The following is a 12,294-nucleotide window of genomic DNA, read 5'->3' as shown; positions in this document are numbered from 1 at the left end:
TTCTTCCTTTTTGGGTTTCTAACTCCCGATCTTTGCGTATTTTGTTATATTTGGCTTTATCTTCTCCAGCTGATCTTTGACATTTTCTGTATTGCTCTTGTACTTCATAATTTCTTCCATTTGCTTTAGTATCTCTACGCTGGAGAGCAAGTTTCAGCATCTCTTCTGACATCCATTTTGACCTCTTCCTTCTTTCTTGTCTTCTTAATGACTGTTTGCTTTCTTCATATATGATATTCTTGATGTCATCCCACAACTCTTTTCATCTTCTGTCTTTAGTGTTTAATGTATTACATATGTTCTTCAAATGGTCTCTAAATTCAGTTAGGATATATTCAAGGTCATATTTTGGCTCTCATGGACTTGTTTTCATTTTCTTCAGCTTCACTTTGAATTTGCATATGAGTAATTGATGGTCTGTTCCACAGTCTGCCCTGGCCTTGTTTTGACTGATGATATGGATCTTTCCATCATCTCTTTCTGCAGATGTTTTGCTGACCCCCTCTTATTTCCCATCTCCCAAATTAACAGTGTCCCCTCTACCGCTGTAGGTTAATGTATTGGACTGCTAGGTCAGTTTTTAACCCCGCAAGGTTGGTGGTTTGAGCTCACCAGACTCCTTGGAAAGGCTATGCAGGGTTGTTATGGGTCTCACAGACACTTAACCACACCAACACCCTCTGGCCAGTAATTTACCCTCTCTTCCCCTCTTTCTACTGGTAATTATCAAAGAATGTTTCTTTTAGTGTGAAAACCCTTTCTTGACTTTTTAAAATAATAGTAGTCTTACACAATATTTCTCCTTTGTGATTGACTTTATTTCATTCAGCATAATGTTTTCCAGATTCTTTCATGTGTCTTTTTGAGGACCTGTCAAATGTTTTTCCACAGAGGCTGTATCATTTTGTATTCTGACCAGCAGTGTGGGAGGATTCTAATTTTTCCACATCTTTGCCAAAACTTGTTAATTACGTCTTTTAAAATAATTTTATTCTGGTCAACTTAGTAAGTGTGAAGTGTTATCTTGTGGCTTTGATTTGCATTTCATTAATAACCAGTTTTAATGTTTTTAGGTGCTTTTGAGTTCATTCTGACTTGATAGTGATCTTGTGTAGGGTTTCCAAGGAAGAACTTGTGCTGTTTTTTTTAAGAATGGATGTTGGATGTTGTCAAATATCTTTTATGCATCAATCAATATGATCATGTGATTCTTTTCCTTTTTTAAAAAAATTCGTATGCTGGATTATGTTGATTGTTTTTCTAATATTGAAGCATCCTTGCATGCCTGGAATGAATCCAACTTGGTCATGATGTATTATTTTTTTTTATATTTTGTTGAATTCTATTGGCTAGGATTTTGTTGGGAATTTTTGAGTATGTTCATGAGGAAGATTGGTATACAATTTTCTTTTTTAGTGATGTCGTTGGCATAAAGGTTATACTTGCTTCATAAAATGTGTTTGGGAGTTTTCCATCCTTTTCTGTATTCTCCAGTACTTTGAGAAAAATTGATATCAGCTCTTTTGTGAATGTTTATTCAAATTCAAGAATAAAGCGATCTGGGCCTGGACTTTTTTTTCTTGGCAGTATTTTTAAGGACCTGGTCAATTTATTCTTTAGGTCTGTTCAAAATTTCCACTTAACTCTGTGTTAGTTTAGACAGATTATGTTTTACTAAAAATGTATTAATTTCTTCTAAATTTTCAAATTTATTGGAATACAACTCTTAATTTGTTGTTGTTGTTGTTAGATGCTGTTGAGTTGATACCGACTCTTAGCAACCTTATGCATAGCAGAACAAAACACTACCCAGTCCTGGGCCAACTTGACTACTGTTGCCATGCTTGAATCCATTGATGCTGCCACTTGGCCAATCCTCTTCATAGTATTCTTTTTTTTTTTGGTTGATTCTGTTGTGAAGTCACCCATATCGTTTTTTATGTATGTTATTTGTATCTTTTCCTTCTTTTTCTTGCCAATGATTTGTCAGTTTTATTAATCATTTTAAAGAATCAACTTCTTGTCTTACTGATTCTTTCTCTTGTTTTTCTGTTTTCTAGTTAATTTATGTCTGCTCTAATCTTCATTTTTTTTTTTCTTCTGGTGACTGTAGGCCAGCTTTGTTGGTCTTTTTCCAATTGTTGGAGAGGTTGTGTTAATGTGTTGAATTTGGTTCTTTTCTTTGGATGTTTGTGTTTTTGCTGTAACTTGCCCTCTAAGCACTGCTTTTACTGTGCCCCAAAGATTTTGGTTTGTTTTATTTCCATTTTGTTTGCTTCATTGCGTAGTGGTTACGAATTGGGCTGCGAACCTTAAGGTCAGCAGTTCGAAACTACCAGCTGTCCCGCAGGAGAAAAGAGGAGGCTTTCTGTTCCCGTAAAGATTTACAGCCTCGGAAACCCTGTACAGGGTCGCTATGAGTCATGGCACATAACAACAACATTACCCAGTAGCTTTTAGCACAGTTCTGTTCAGATTTGATGTGTTTGATTTTATTTCCTTGATCTTCCTGTTGTTGATTTCTTATTTTATATAGCCCTATGATCTGAGAAACATGGTTTGTAATATTTTGATGTTTTAAAATTTATTGAGGCTTGTTTTATGGTCTAACATATGGTCTGTTCTGGAGAATATTCCATGTGCACTGGAAAAAATGTGTGTTGTGCTGTTGTTTTGACTGGTCTGTATAAATCTATGTGGTCAGGTTGGTTGATTTTGTTGTTTAATTCCTTTGTATCTTTGTTGAGTTTCTTTCTGGTTGTTCTGTCCTTTTTTGAAATTGATGTATTAAAATTGCCACTGTTACTGTGGAAGGAGCTCTGGTAGCGTATTGGTTACGAGTTGGGCTGCTAACCTCAAGGTCAGCAGTTTGAAACTACTAGCTGTTCCATGATGAAGCTTTCTGCTCCTGTAAAGATTTACAGCCTCAGAAACCCTATACGGGCTTGCTATGAGTCAGAACCGACTCCATGGCATGTACCACCACTAATTTTGTGGAGTCCTGGCGTGGTGATGTGGGTTAGTGCACTGGACCACCAAATTAGTTTGAACTACAAGGTCACTGGTTCAAATTCACCAGCCACATCTTGGAAACTCTGTCCACCTTTACTGTGAGTCAGAATCAACTTGAAGGCCCTTAACAAAACTACTACTATTATGGTAGAGTTGTCTATTTAATTATATTAGAGATTTATATATTTTTATATTTGATATATTTTTGTTATTATATTTAGTGTATTTTTATATTTATATATTTTGAGGCTCTTTCGTTGAGAGCATAGATATTTATTATGCTTATGTCCTTGTTCCTTTGACTCTTGCATCATGAGATAATACTCTTTGTCTCTTATACTGATTTTTGCCTTAAATTTTATTAGAAATTAATATTGCCTCTCCAGTTTGTTTTTGATTGACATTATTATCTTGAGATAATCTTTCCATTATTTAATTTTTAATGTATGTTTGTGTTTGTGTGTAAGGTATGTCTCTTGTAGACAAAATATTTTATAAATATGTCCATTATGCTATTTTATGTCTCTTGATTTATGCATTTAATCCATTGATGTTCAGCATAGTTGTTGATACTTATGAATTGATTGCAGGTAATTTGCTGCATTGTGTTTTTTTGGGGGGTGTTGCTGTTTCCTGTGCTGAGTGCATTTTTTTTTCATACGCTTTGTCAATTTCTTCATAGTTGTAATGCTTATATTATAAAAGCTTCATGTATTATCCTTTTCTTGATTTGGTGTGAAGGTATTAGGTTTCTTGAGGTTACCCTTTAATTTATTAATTTCTTTCCATTTTGAAACAATTTGTTTTATCTTGAAATATTCTTAATTTCCTCACCATTTTGAATTCTGTAGCTGCTTTTCTCCTTTTTGCTTTGTACTTAATTTCATTGTAGATATTTCTGATTTTCTATTTTCAATCTTCTAGTTTTGTCATGATCAGCAAAGATTTCTTCTTGAGTAAATTTAGGTATTTGTGTTTTTCTGAGAACTCATACATTTCACCTGTTACCTAATTTGTTGGCATGCAACTGTTTATAATATTTTCATAATCCTTTTCATTTTAATAAGGTTAGTATCTGATTTTAATTATGTACATCTTTTCTCATTTTCCCCTTTGTCAGCATAGCTAAAGATTTGCTAGTTGTGCTGATCTTTTCAAAGGTTTGCTAGTTTTTGTTGATACTTTGTATATGTCTCTTAGGAGTCTTTGGTTTATTATGCTGTTCAAGACCTCTATTTCCTTAATGGTCTTTCTATTAAGTTTTTAACTCACTTTTGAAAGTGAGGTATTGAAGTCCAACAACTATTGTAGAAGTGGCTGTTTTTCTCCAATCCTGTCAATTTTTGTTTCATATATTTTGGGGCTCTGTTGTTAGGTGCATATATGGTTATAATAGTTGTAGCTTTTTATTTGTTTGACTTTTATCAATACTGGGTTAATGGGACAGACTTGCAAAGCCGTTTGAACTGCAAGGTTGGCAGTTCAAGCTCACTAGCTGCTCCTTGGAAACCCTATCCAGGGTCGCTATGAGTCAGAACCGACTCGACGGCACTTCACAACAACAACAATATTTTCTTAAAGGAGCTCTAGTAGCGTAGTGGTTACGAATCGGGCTGCGAACATCAGGGTCAGCAGTTCAAAACTCTCTGTGGGAGAAAGAAAAAGTTCCCAATAGGGGCAACTTTCTCTTGCCTGATGATTCTGCTTAAATGCATTCTGGTTATAGTAAATGGGTAACTGTAAGTATAGGTAATGTTTTATATGAATGTTATGAGCCGTTATAGAAACTCAGCCAACTCACTATGAGCTAATTCAGAGGAGGGCTGCTACACAGGCAGTTGTAAGAATAGAGTTTTAACTTGGGAGGAACCAGCTTTGGGTAGCTATTGGACAAAAGAGGGCTGCATACACAGTTGCTTTGTGAAGACCTAGCTCTGGGTAGCTGGGTGACAAAGGCTGCATGGACAGTTGATGAAGAACAGAGTTCTAGCTTGTGACATTTGCTGGTCTAAAGTTAAGGAGTTGTGCAGGCACCTAAGCTTATGGCTGGTACTGATATGGCTCCAGGTGGCTGGAGATTAAGTGTGATCCAGCTTTGGGGTGGTTAGGGTTAGAGAGATGTACCATAAAGTGCCTGGCAATGAGGAATGGAATGGGAAAGTTGGAGCTGAGGTCCTTTTCCAGATGGTAGTTTTATTCATGTGGCTTCTTCCCATATAGTTAGGGATAAAGGTGGGGTTTGCCTACTTGCGACTTTAATAATGCAGACTGAAAAATAACCTCAGTGTTGTAGTTTGTATTTGCCTGATTTCTGGTGAAGTTAAGCTCTTTCTATATGTTCTTTTTTTTTTTTTTTGCCCTTTTTGTGAATTGTTTGTTCATATCTTATTTTTGAAAATTGGTTGGTAGGAAAAAATTTCATTATTTCTAAATATTTGTGTATTACATTAAGGAACCCTGGTGGCGCAATGGTTAAAAGCCCAACTGGTTGGTTCAAACCTATCAGCAATTCTGTGGGAGAAAGATGTGGCAGTCTGCTTCTGTAAAGATTTGTTGTTAGTATAGTCGAGTCAGTTCTGACTCACAGTGACCCTGTGTAGGGTTTTCGAGGAGTGGCTGGTGAGCTTGTTCAAATCGACCTTGCAGTCCAGTGCATTAACCTGCAGTGCCACACCTGGAAAACCCTGTGGGATGTTCTGTTCTTTCCTACAGGCTTGATGAGTTGGAATCAACTTGACAGCACTGGGTTTGGGTTTTGGTGGGATATTTGTTGTTGTTAAGTTCCATCAAATAAGTTCTGACTCATTGTGACCCTATAGGGTTTCTGAGGAGTAGTTGGTGAGTCTGAGCTGCCAACCTTGTGGTTCAAATTGACTTTGCAACCTGCTGTTTATCCTACAACACCATACCAGGTGGAATATTATGTGAGTGTTTTAAGACTTTTCACATGATGGAAGTTTCAGATTTTATCTGGTAAAGATGTCAGTTGTTTTTAAAGATACTTTTTTTTACCACATTCATCAGTTAGGTTCTAGAAAGCATAGTGACTTCTTCATGCCAAGAATTCTATGCACTTAACACTTTATGGTATTATTTTGATAAACAGGCAGTCTGCAGGTTATGATTGAGGTCTTTTCCTGTGTCTTAAGCATTTGTAGATGTAGATCAGTCAGAAACCACAGTGCATGATCCTTAGTTTGGTGGAAGGAAAGGCTTAGAGCCCTTTTTAGTGATTCAAGCAAGGCTACATAAGCAGCAAGTGAAAGTGATTGTGTTGAATTTGTTGAGGGAAGGGTAGAGTTTAACGAGCTCTGGGAGCACAGTGGGTTACGTGTCAAGTCAGACTGCTAACATCAGGGTCAGCAATTTGAAACTACCAGCTGTACCATGGGAGAAAGAAGAGACTTTCTGCTCCCATAGAGATTTACAGCCTCAGAAACCCTCTATGCAGGGTCACTATGAGTCAGAACCCCGACTCCCCGGCACACCACCACCGTGACAAAACCAGTTCAAAATCCTGCGTTAAGGGAAGTAGAAGTTGTCTGTAAGTTGGACATTTGTAAACCAGTACAAAAAAATTGTGTAGGGGTGGTGTCTGACCTAACTGCATGACACTTTTTTTCCATTCTCTCTAGGTTTGATAATGTTCCACTGGTCACACAGAGTGTACAGACTATTCTCATAATTACAGGCTCTATTTGTGAATTTGCTATTGTTAAGTGCTATAGAGTTAGTTCTGACCCATAGCAACCCTGTATAGGATTTCTGAGGCGTGGCTGGTGAGTTTGGACCTTGTGGTTTAGAGCATTAGTTAAAATTCAGCTTCAAGAATACTGAGGATCCAGTCCTTCTATCAGGAAAGCCTCTTCTCTGCACTGCCTGTAGGGACTCAGCTATGTGTTCCCGTGGCCTGGCCTCTGCCCTGCTTGACTAAGTGTTACAAATCTCTTTGAACTCTGTTAGCTTTCACTCTGTGGACACCGAAGGCCACTGGCCTGTCTCTTGCCAGTTCTGCCTCTACTTCAGAACTCACATCATGTTCCACTCCTGTCTCTTCTTCCTTAATGGTAGCTAGATCCCCCTTTCTGCCTCTAGGATGGCTCCTTTTAAATTTAGCTGAATGGCAGAACTGACCAATTCTCTCTTAGGGGTCTATACCCTTATCTCCATGGTCTCACCCCACAAAATTACCATGCCCCTTATTTACATTATTTAACAAGCTATTCCATCCCCTTGATGGGCCACAAGCACCTCATATTTGCAAAGTGGCACTGTAGGATAAACATTGGACTGCCTGAGCCAAAGTTCAAACCCACCAGCTGCTCTGGGAAACCCTATACTTTGGGTTGCTATGAGTTGGAATTGACTCAATGGCATAACAGCAAGAGCCATCCAGTCGCTTGGTGAGAGTTCCAAAGACTGACAAGAAAGTCCATATCAAGTTACTTACTGCACTGTATCTAGGGACTGCCTGTGACATGTTTTTTTCTCAGAAATTTCTTTGTTAGTTCCTTGCTCTTTTTGTTTGTCTCAGAGCTCTTAGAACCATCAGTCAGATTCTTTAAATAATTCTACTGAATTTTTAATTATAATTGCCTTACATTGTATTGGGTATGCTTGATGTTTTTGCAATGTTGATTTTTCCTTGTAACTACAGGTTTTTTATGTGCTTCTCTTCCTTAATATTCCCAGTTAGTCACTAAATGTTTACTGAGTACTACTGCATATTGTAGTCCTGGTGTAGTGCTGTGGGTTTATGTGCTAGACTGCAAAGTCAGTTTGAACGGCAAGTTCAAGCTCACTGCCTGCTCCTCGGAAACCCTATACAGGTTTGCTGTGGGTCGGAAGTGACTCGACGGCACTTAACAGCAACAACTCCATATTGGAAGGAACTCTGGTAGCGTATTGGTTATGAGTTGGGCTGCTAACCTCAAGGTCAGCCGTTCAAAACTACAGCTGTTCTGTCAGAGAAAGATGAGGCTTCCTGCTCCGGTAAAGATGTACAGCCTTAGAAACCCTGTACAGGGTCGCTATGAATGGGAACCGGCTCCACGGGGCATCACGACGACTACTATTGCAGCAGTTATATCTCTTTTTCTTGTGTTTCATGTTCTAGAAGCATTAGCAAGTCCTCCTCCAGCATAACATTCAGCATGAGTAATGACAAGTATCTTTATTTCTACTCATCTTGATCTTAAGTCTAATGAATGTTCTTTTAATGTTTTGCTATTAAGTATAATTTTTGCTGTAGATTTCTGGTAGTTCTGTTTGTTTAGTTAAGAATATTTCATTTTTGAAGTGAGGTTTTGATTTTATTACATGCTTTTTGTATTTATTGAGTTGATCATGTAGTGTTCCTCCTGTTTTAATCTCTCAGTATAATTAATGCATTGCATTAATAGATTTCCAAAGCTGAATCAACTTTGCGTTCTTGGATTAAAAACCTTGGTCTGGATATTTTATTCATTTCAGGATTTTTTTTTTTTTAAAGTCTTTGCAGGAAGAGTTGGAATCAATTCAATGTCCATGGGTTTGGTTTTTCTTCCTTTGTATTTGTGTGTGCACATGTGCTATTATTCTATTTTATTATAAGAGGTGCTGGCTTTCTGGAATGAGTTGTAAGTTTTTCTGGGACATTATATACAGCATTATATACAGTTAGAATCAAGTTGATTCTAACTCATTGCTACTCTGTACAGGGTTTCTGAGGCTGTAAACCCTTGGTGGGTGGTGGTGGTAGTATACCGTGGAGTTGGTTCCGACTCATAGCAACCCTGTACAGTGTTCCCGTGGCTGTAAATCTTACGGGAGCAGAAAGCCTCAACTTTCTCCCCCAGAACAGCTGGTAGTTTCGAATTGATGACCTTGAGCGGCCCAACTTGTAACCACTATGTTACCAGAGCGCCTTTTGTAAATCCTTATAGGAGCAGAAAACCTCCTCAGTCTCCCATGGAGTGGCTGATGGGTTTGAACTGCTGACCTTGTAACAAACAGTACTTACTGTACAGCACCACTAGGTGAATGTTGGAAGAACTGTCTGCAAAACCATCTGGGTCTAGTACTTAAAAACATTTTTTTTTTTTTTTACGTTCTTTTATTACTACTGGTCTATTTAGCTTTTTTCTAATCCATAGGCCAATTTTGAAATTTCTATAGTCCTAGAAAAATTTGACTTTGCATTTAGATTTTCAAGTTAATTAGTAAAAAATTAAGCGAAGTGATACGTTTCTAAGAATGGATGTGCCAAAGGTAAAAATTTTGAGACTAGTGCATGTTTGAACACAGTTTTGCTTTATTTCACACTTGTTTGATGGTTTGGGTAAATCCACAATTTTAGATTACAATTAATTTTCCTTAGACTTTGAATAGTGTTGCTGCATTGTTTGGCTTCCAACTCTGCTGTTGAGAAAGTCAGTTGACATTTTGATTCCTAATAATATTTTAAGAGACCTTGATTCTTTCCTCAGGAGGTTTTTAAAAAAAAGTTTATTTTATCGTGGTAAAATATATATAATAGAAAACTTGCTGTTTCATTGTTTTACAGGTAAACTTAGCAACATTAACTTTTCACCTTGTTGTGCATTCATTACCACTATTTTCAAAACTTTTTCATCACCCCAGACAGAAACTGTGAACCCTTTAAGCAATACTTCCGTCTCCCCAGCCTCTAGTAACCACTAACTTGTCTTTGCATTGCCTGTAATATATATCACTTAAAGTGGGATCATACAATATTTTCCTTTTGTGTCATACTTACTTCATTCAGCATAAATAATGCTTTCAAGTGCCATCCATGCTGTAGCATGCATCAGAACTTTATTTCTCTTGATAGTTTCTTTCTTTTTTTAGTTAAGCCGTGATTTTGTTGAAGATTAGTGAGAAACAAGGTTTTTGTTTCCTCTTCTATTTCCCCAGCTCATCCTTCTTCTTGTATCACGCAACTATTTCTTTGAGTTTGCTTATTTCTCCTTTATTATGCATTGAGTGTTCTTCCTTCCATTGAAATCTGGTCTCAGCCATAATTCATTTGTTCAGTAAACACTCATTAAGTGTGTACCCATGTCATGTCTTCATCATCCTTTTCTAAGCTGTAGGTGTTCAGGCGTGAGCCAGATCTTTTTTTTTTTTTTTAATTGGTTTTTCATTGTGAATTAAGTGAAGGTGAAGGAAGGTTTACAGACAAGATCATCAGTATTACATTCAACAAATTATACATTTTGTTTCATCTCAATGATTGCAATCCCCTCTCTGCAACAATATTCATCTGCTTTTTCCCTGTGGTCCTGTTTCTTCACCTACTTTCCCATCCTTTTCGTCTGTGTCCTTAGGTACATGTTGCCCCTTTGATTTTGAATGATTGACGGTTCCATCAGTCATAGTGAGCATGTCTTACTAGAGATGTTGCCCCTATGTAAGTATCTACTTCTTGTTTGAAAGAAGGTGTGTTCTTTTTCAGACCTGAAGGGTGGTTGAGGGCCACAGTCTCAGGTTCCTCCAGTCTCTTTCTGACCAAAAAGCCCAGTCTTTTTTGGTTTAAAATAATTTTGAGTTTTGTTACACACGTTATGCCACTCAATCTAGAACCTTCCAATGTGTTCCTGTGCAGAGCAGTTGGTAGTGGTAGCTGGTCCCCATCTACTTCTTCTGGTCTTAGAGTTGTGGAGTCTGATGTTCACATGTTCCATTAGTCCCTTGGACTATTTGATTCCAAGCATCTTCAATTCTCATTACTCCTCTTTCTTCTGAACTTTTAGAGACCAATAGCTGCACCTTAGACGACTGCTCATGAGCTTTTTCTCTCCCGGATACTACTCACCAAAATAGGATGTAGAACATTGTCTTTGTGTACTTTGTTGTGCCAGTTGATCATTGCATCCCCTGAGACTATAGTCCTGAGCCCCCAGGCTCAGCTACTCACTGCCTTAAGATGTTTACTATCTAAGAAGTTTTCATCATTTTGCCTGCTGTATGCCCCATCACATTCATAGTAGTGTTTGCAGGAAAGGTAAATAATCATGTACTAATAGCCTCTTTCATACACTTGTATATCTGCGGGACATATAAATGAATGTTTGTGTGTATGTGTTGATGTATTCACACACACACACGTATTTATATATAGAGTGTGTGTGTGTGTTCTGCTGTGGTGCTGTGGGTTAATGCACTGGACTGAAAAGTTGGTTTGAACCACAAGGTTGGTGTTTCAAGCTCACCAGCCACTCTGGAAACCCCATACAGGGTCTCTATGGGTTGGAACCCACTCAGTTGCAGTTAACAACAACAACAACAACATACACACACACGTCTTAGGCTGGGTTCTTTTCAGAAGCAAAACCAGTGCTAAATATATGTAGAAGTTTATATCAAGGAAATGGCTCACAGTTGTAGAGATAAATGAGTCCTAAGTGCAGCCAGGTGAACCAAGATGGGTGGGCGGGCCTGGAAAGCAGGAATCCCAAGCTGGGGCACAGAGCAGGACTCAGCACTGGAGCAGGTGTGGCAGAAGGGTGACAGGTGACCAAGGCCTGGGTAGGTTGGAGCACATGAGGCCACGAGGCAGGTGATAGGAATAGGCTTGCAGGGCCCTCTGGCGGGCTTCCGATTTTCCAGGTGCACTGGGTGAGTAGGCCCAGCAGGCAAACACACAGTAGAACAGGCCACTGGCTCAGGATCAAAGAACCAGAGACTGGAGGACAACCCGAATTTGATAACCTGATCCAGTGGGGAAGAGAGCGAGTGTTTCCTGCATGTTTCTTATATTGGGAGCAGGCCACACCCCCAAGGAAACATCCTCTCACTTGATTGGTTGCTCATAGCCTGTCACCATAGAGTTAACTATGCCTGCTCATAGACAGTCATCAAAGAGTTAACTATCCACTGCCAACCAACTGGGGATCCTGGCTCAATCAAGTTGACACAGAACCTTAACTATCACAATGTATATATGCATATTCACATACATACACATAGTCACACATTACTCTTCTTCCCATAACCATTCAGCATGTGTCTCTGTCCATGTATCTACCCAAAGAGTATTTTTGTTCCAAGGTTGTATATGTCACTATTTACTTCTCTCTCCTTTAGTCCTTGCATATTCCTCTGTGTTTTCACCTGTCTTCATCATACTTACGCCAACCTTCTCTTGTATATTGCCCTTCTCTTTCTTGTATATTGCTATCCTTGCCACCCAAGTTAAGGTACACCCATGTGTGTACCCTGTAGCTAGTTAACTACTCTCCCTTCCCTCCCATTCCTGGTAACCATCAAAGATTATTTCCT

Source organism: Chrysochloris asiatica, unplaced genomic scaffold (genome assembly GCF_000296735.1).
Source record: "Chrysochloris asiatica unplaced genomic scaffold, ChrAsi1.0 scaffold00166, whole genome shotgun sequence".
In the NCBI taxonomy this organism is placed as follows: domain Eukaryota; kingdom Metazoa; phylum Chordata; class Mammalia; order Afrosoricida; family Chrysochloridae; genus Chrysochloris; species Chrysochloris asiatica.
The sequence above is the reverse complement of the archived record's forward strand: the minus strand, read 5'-3'. Positions refer to the sequence as shown.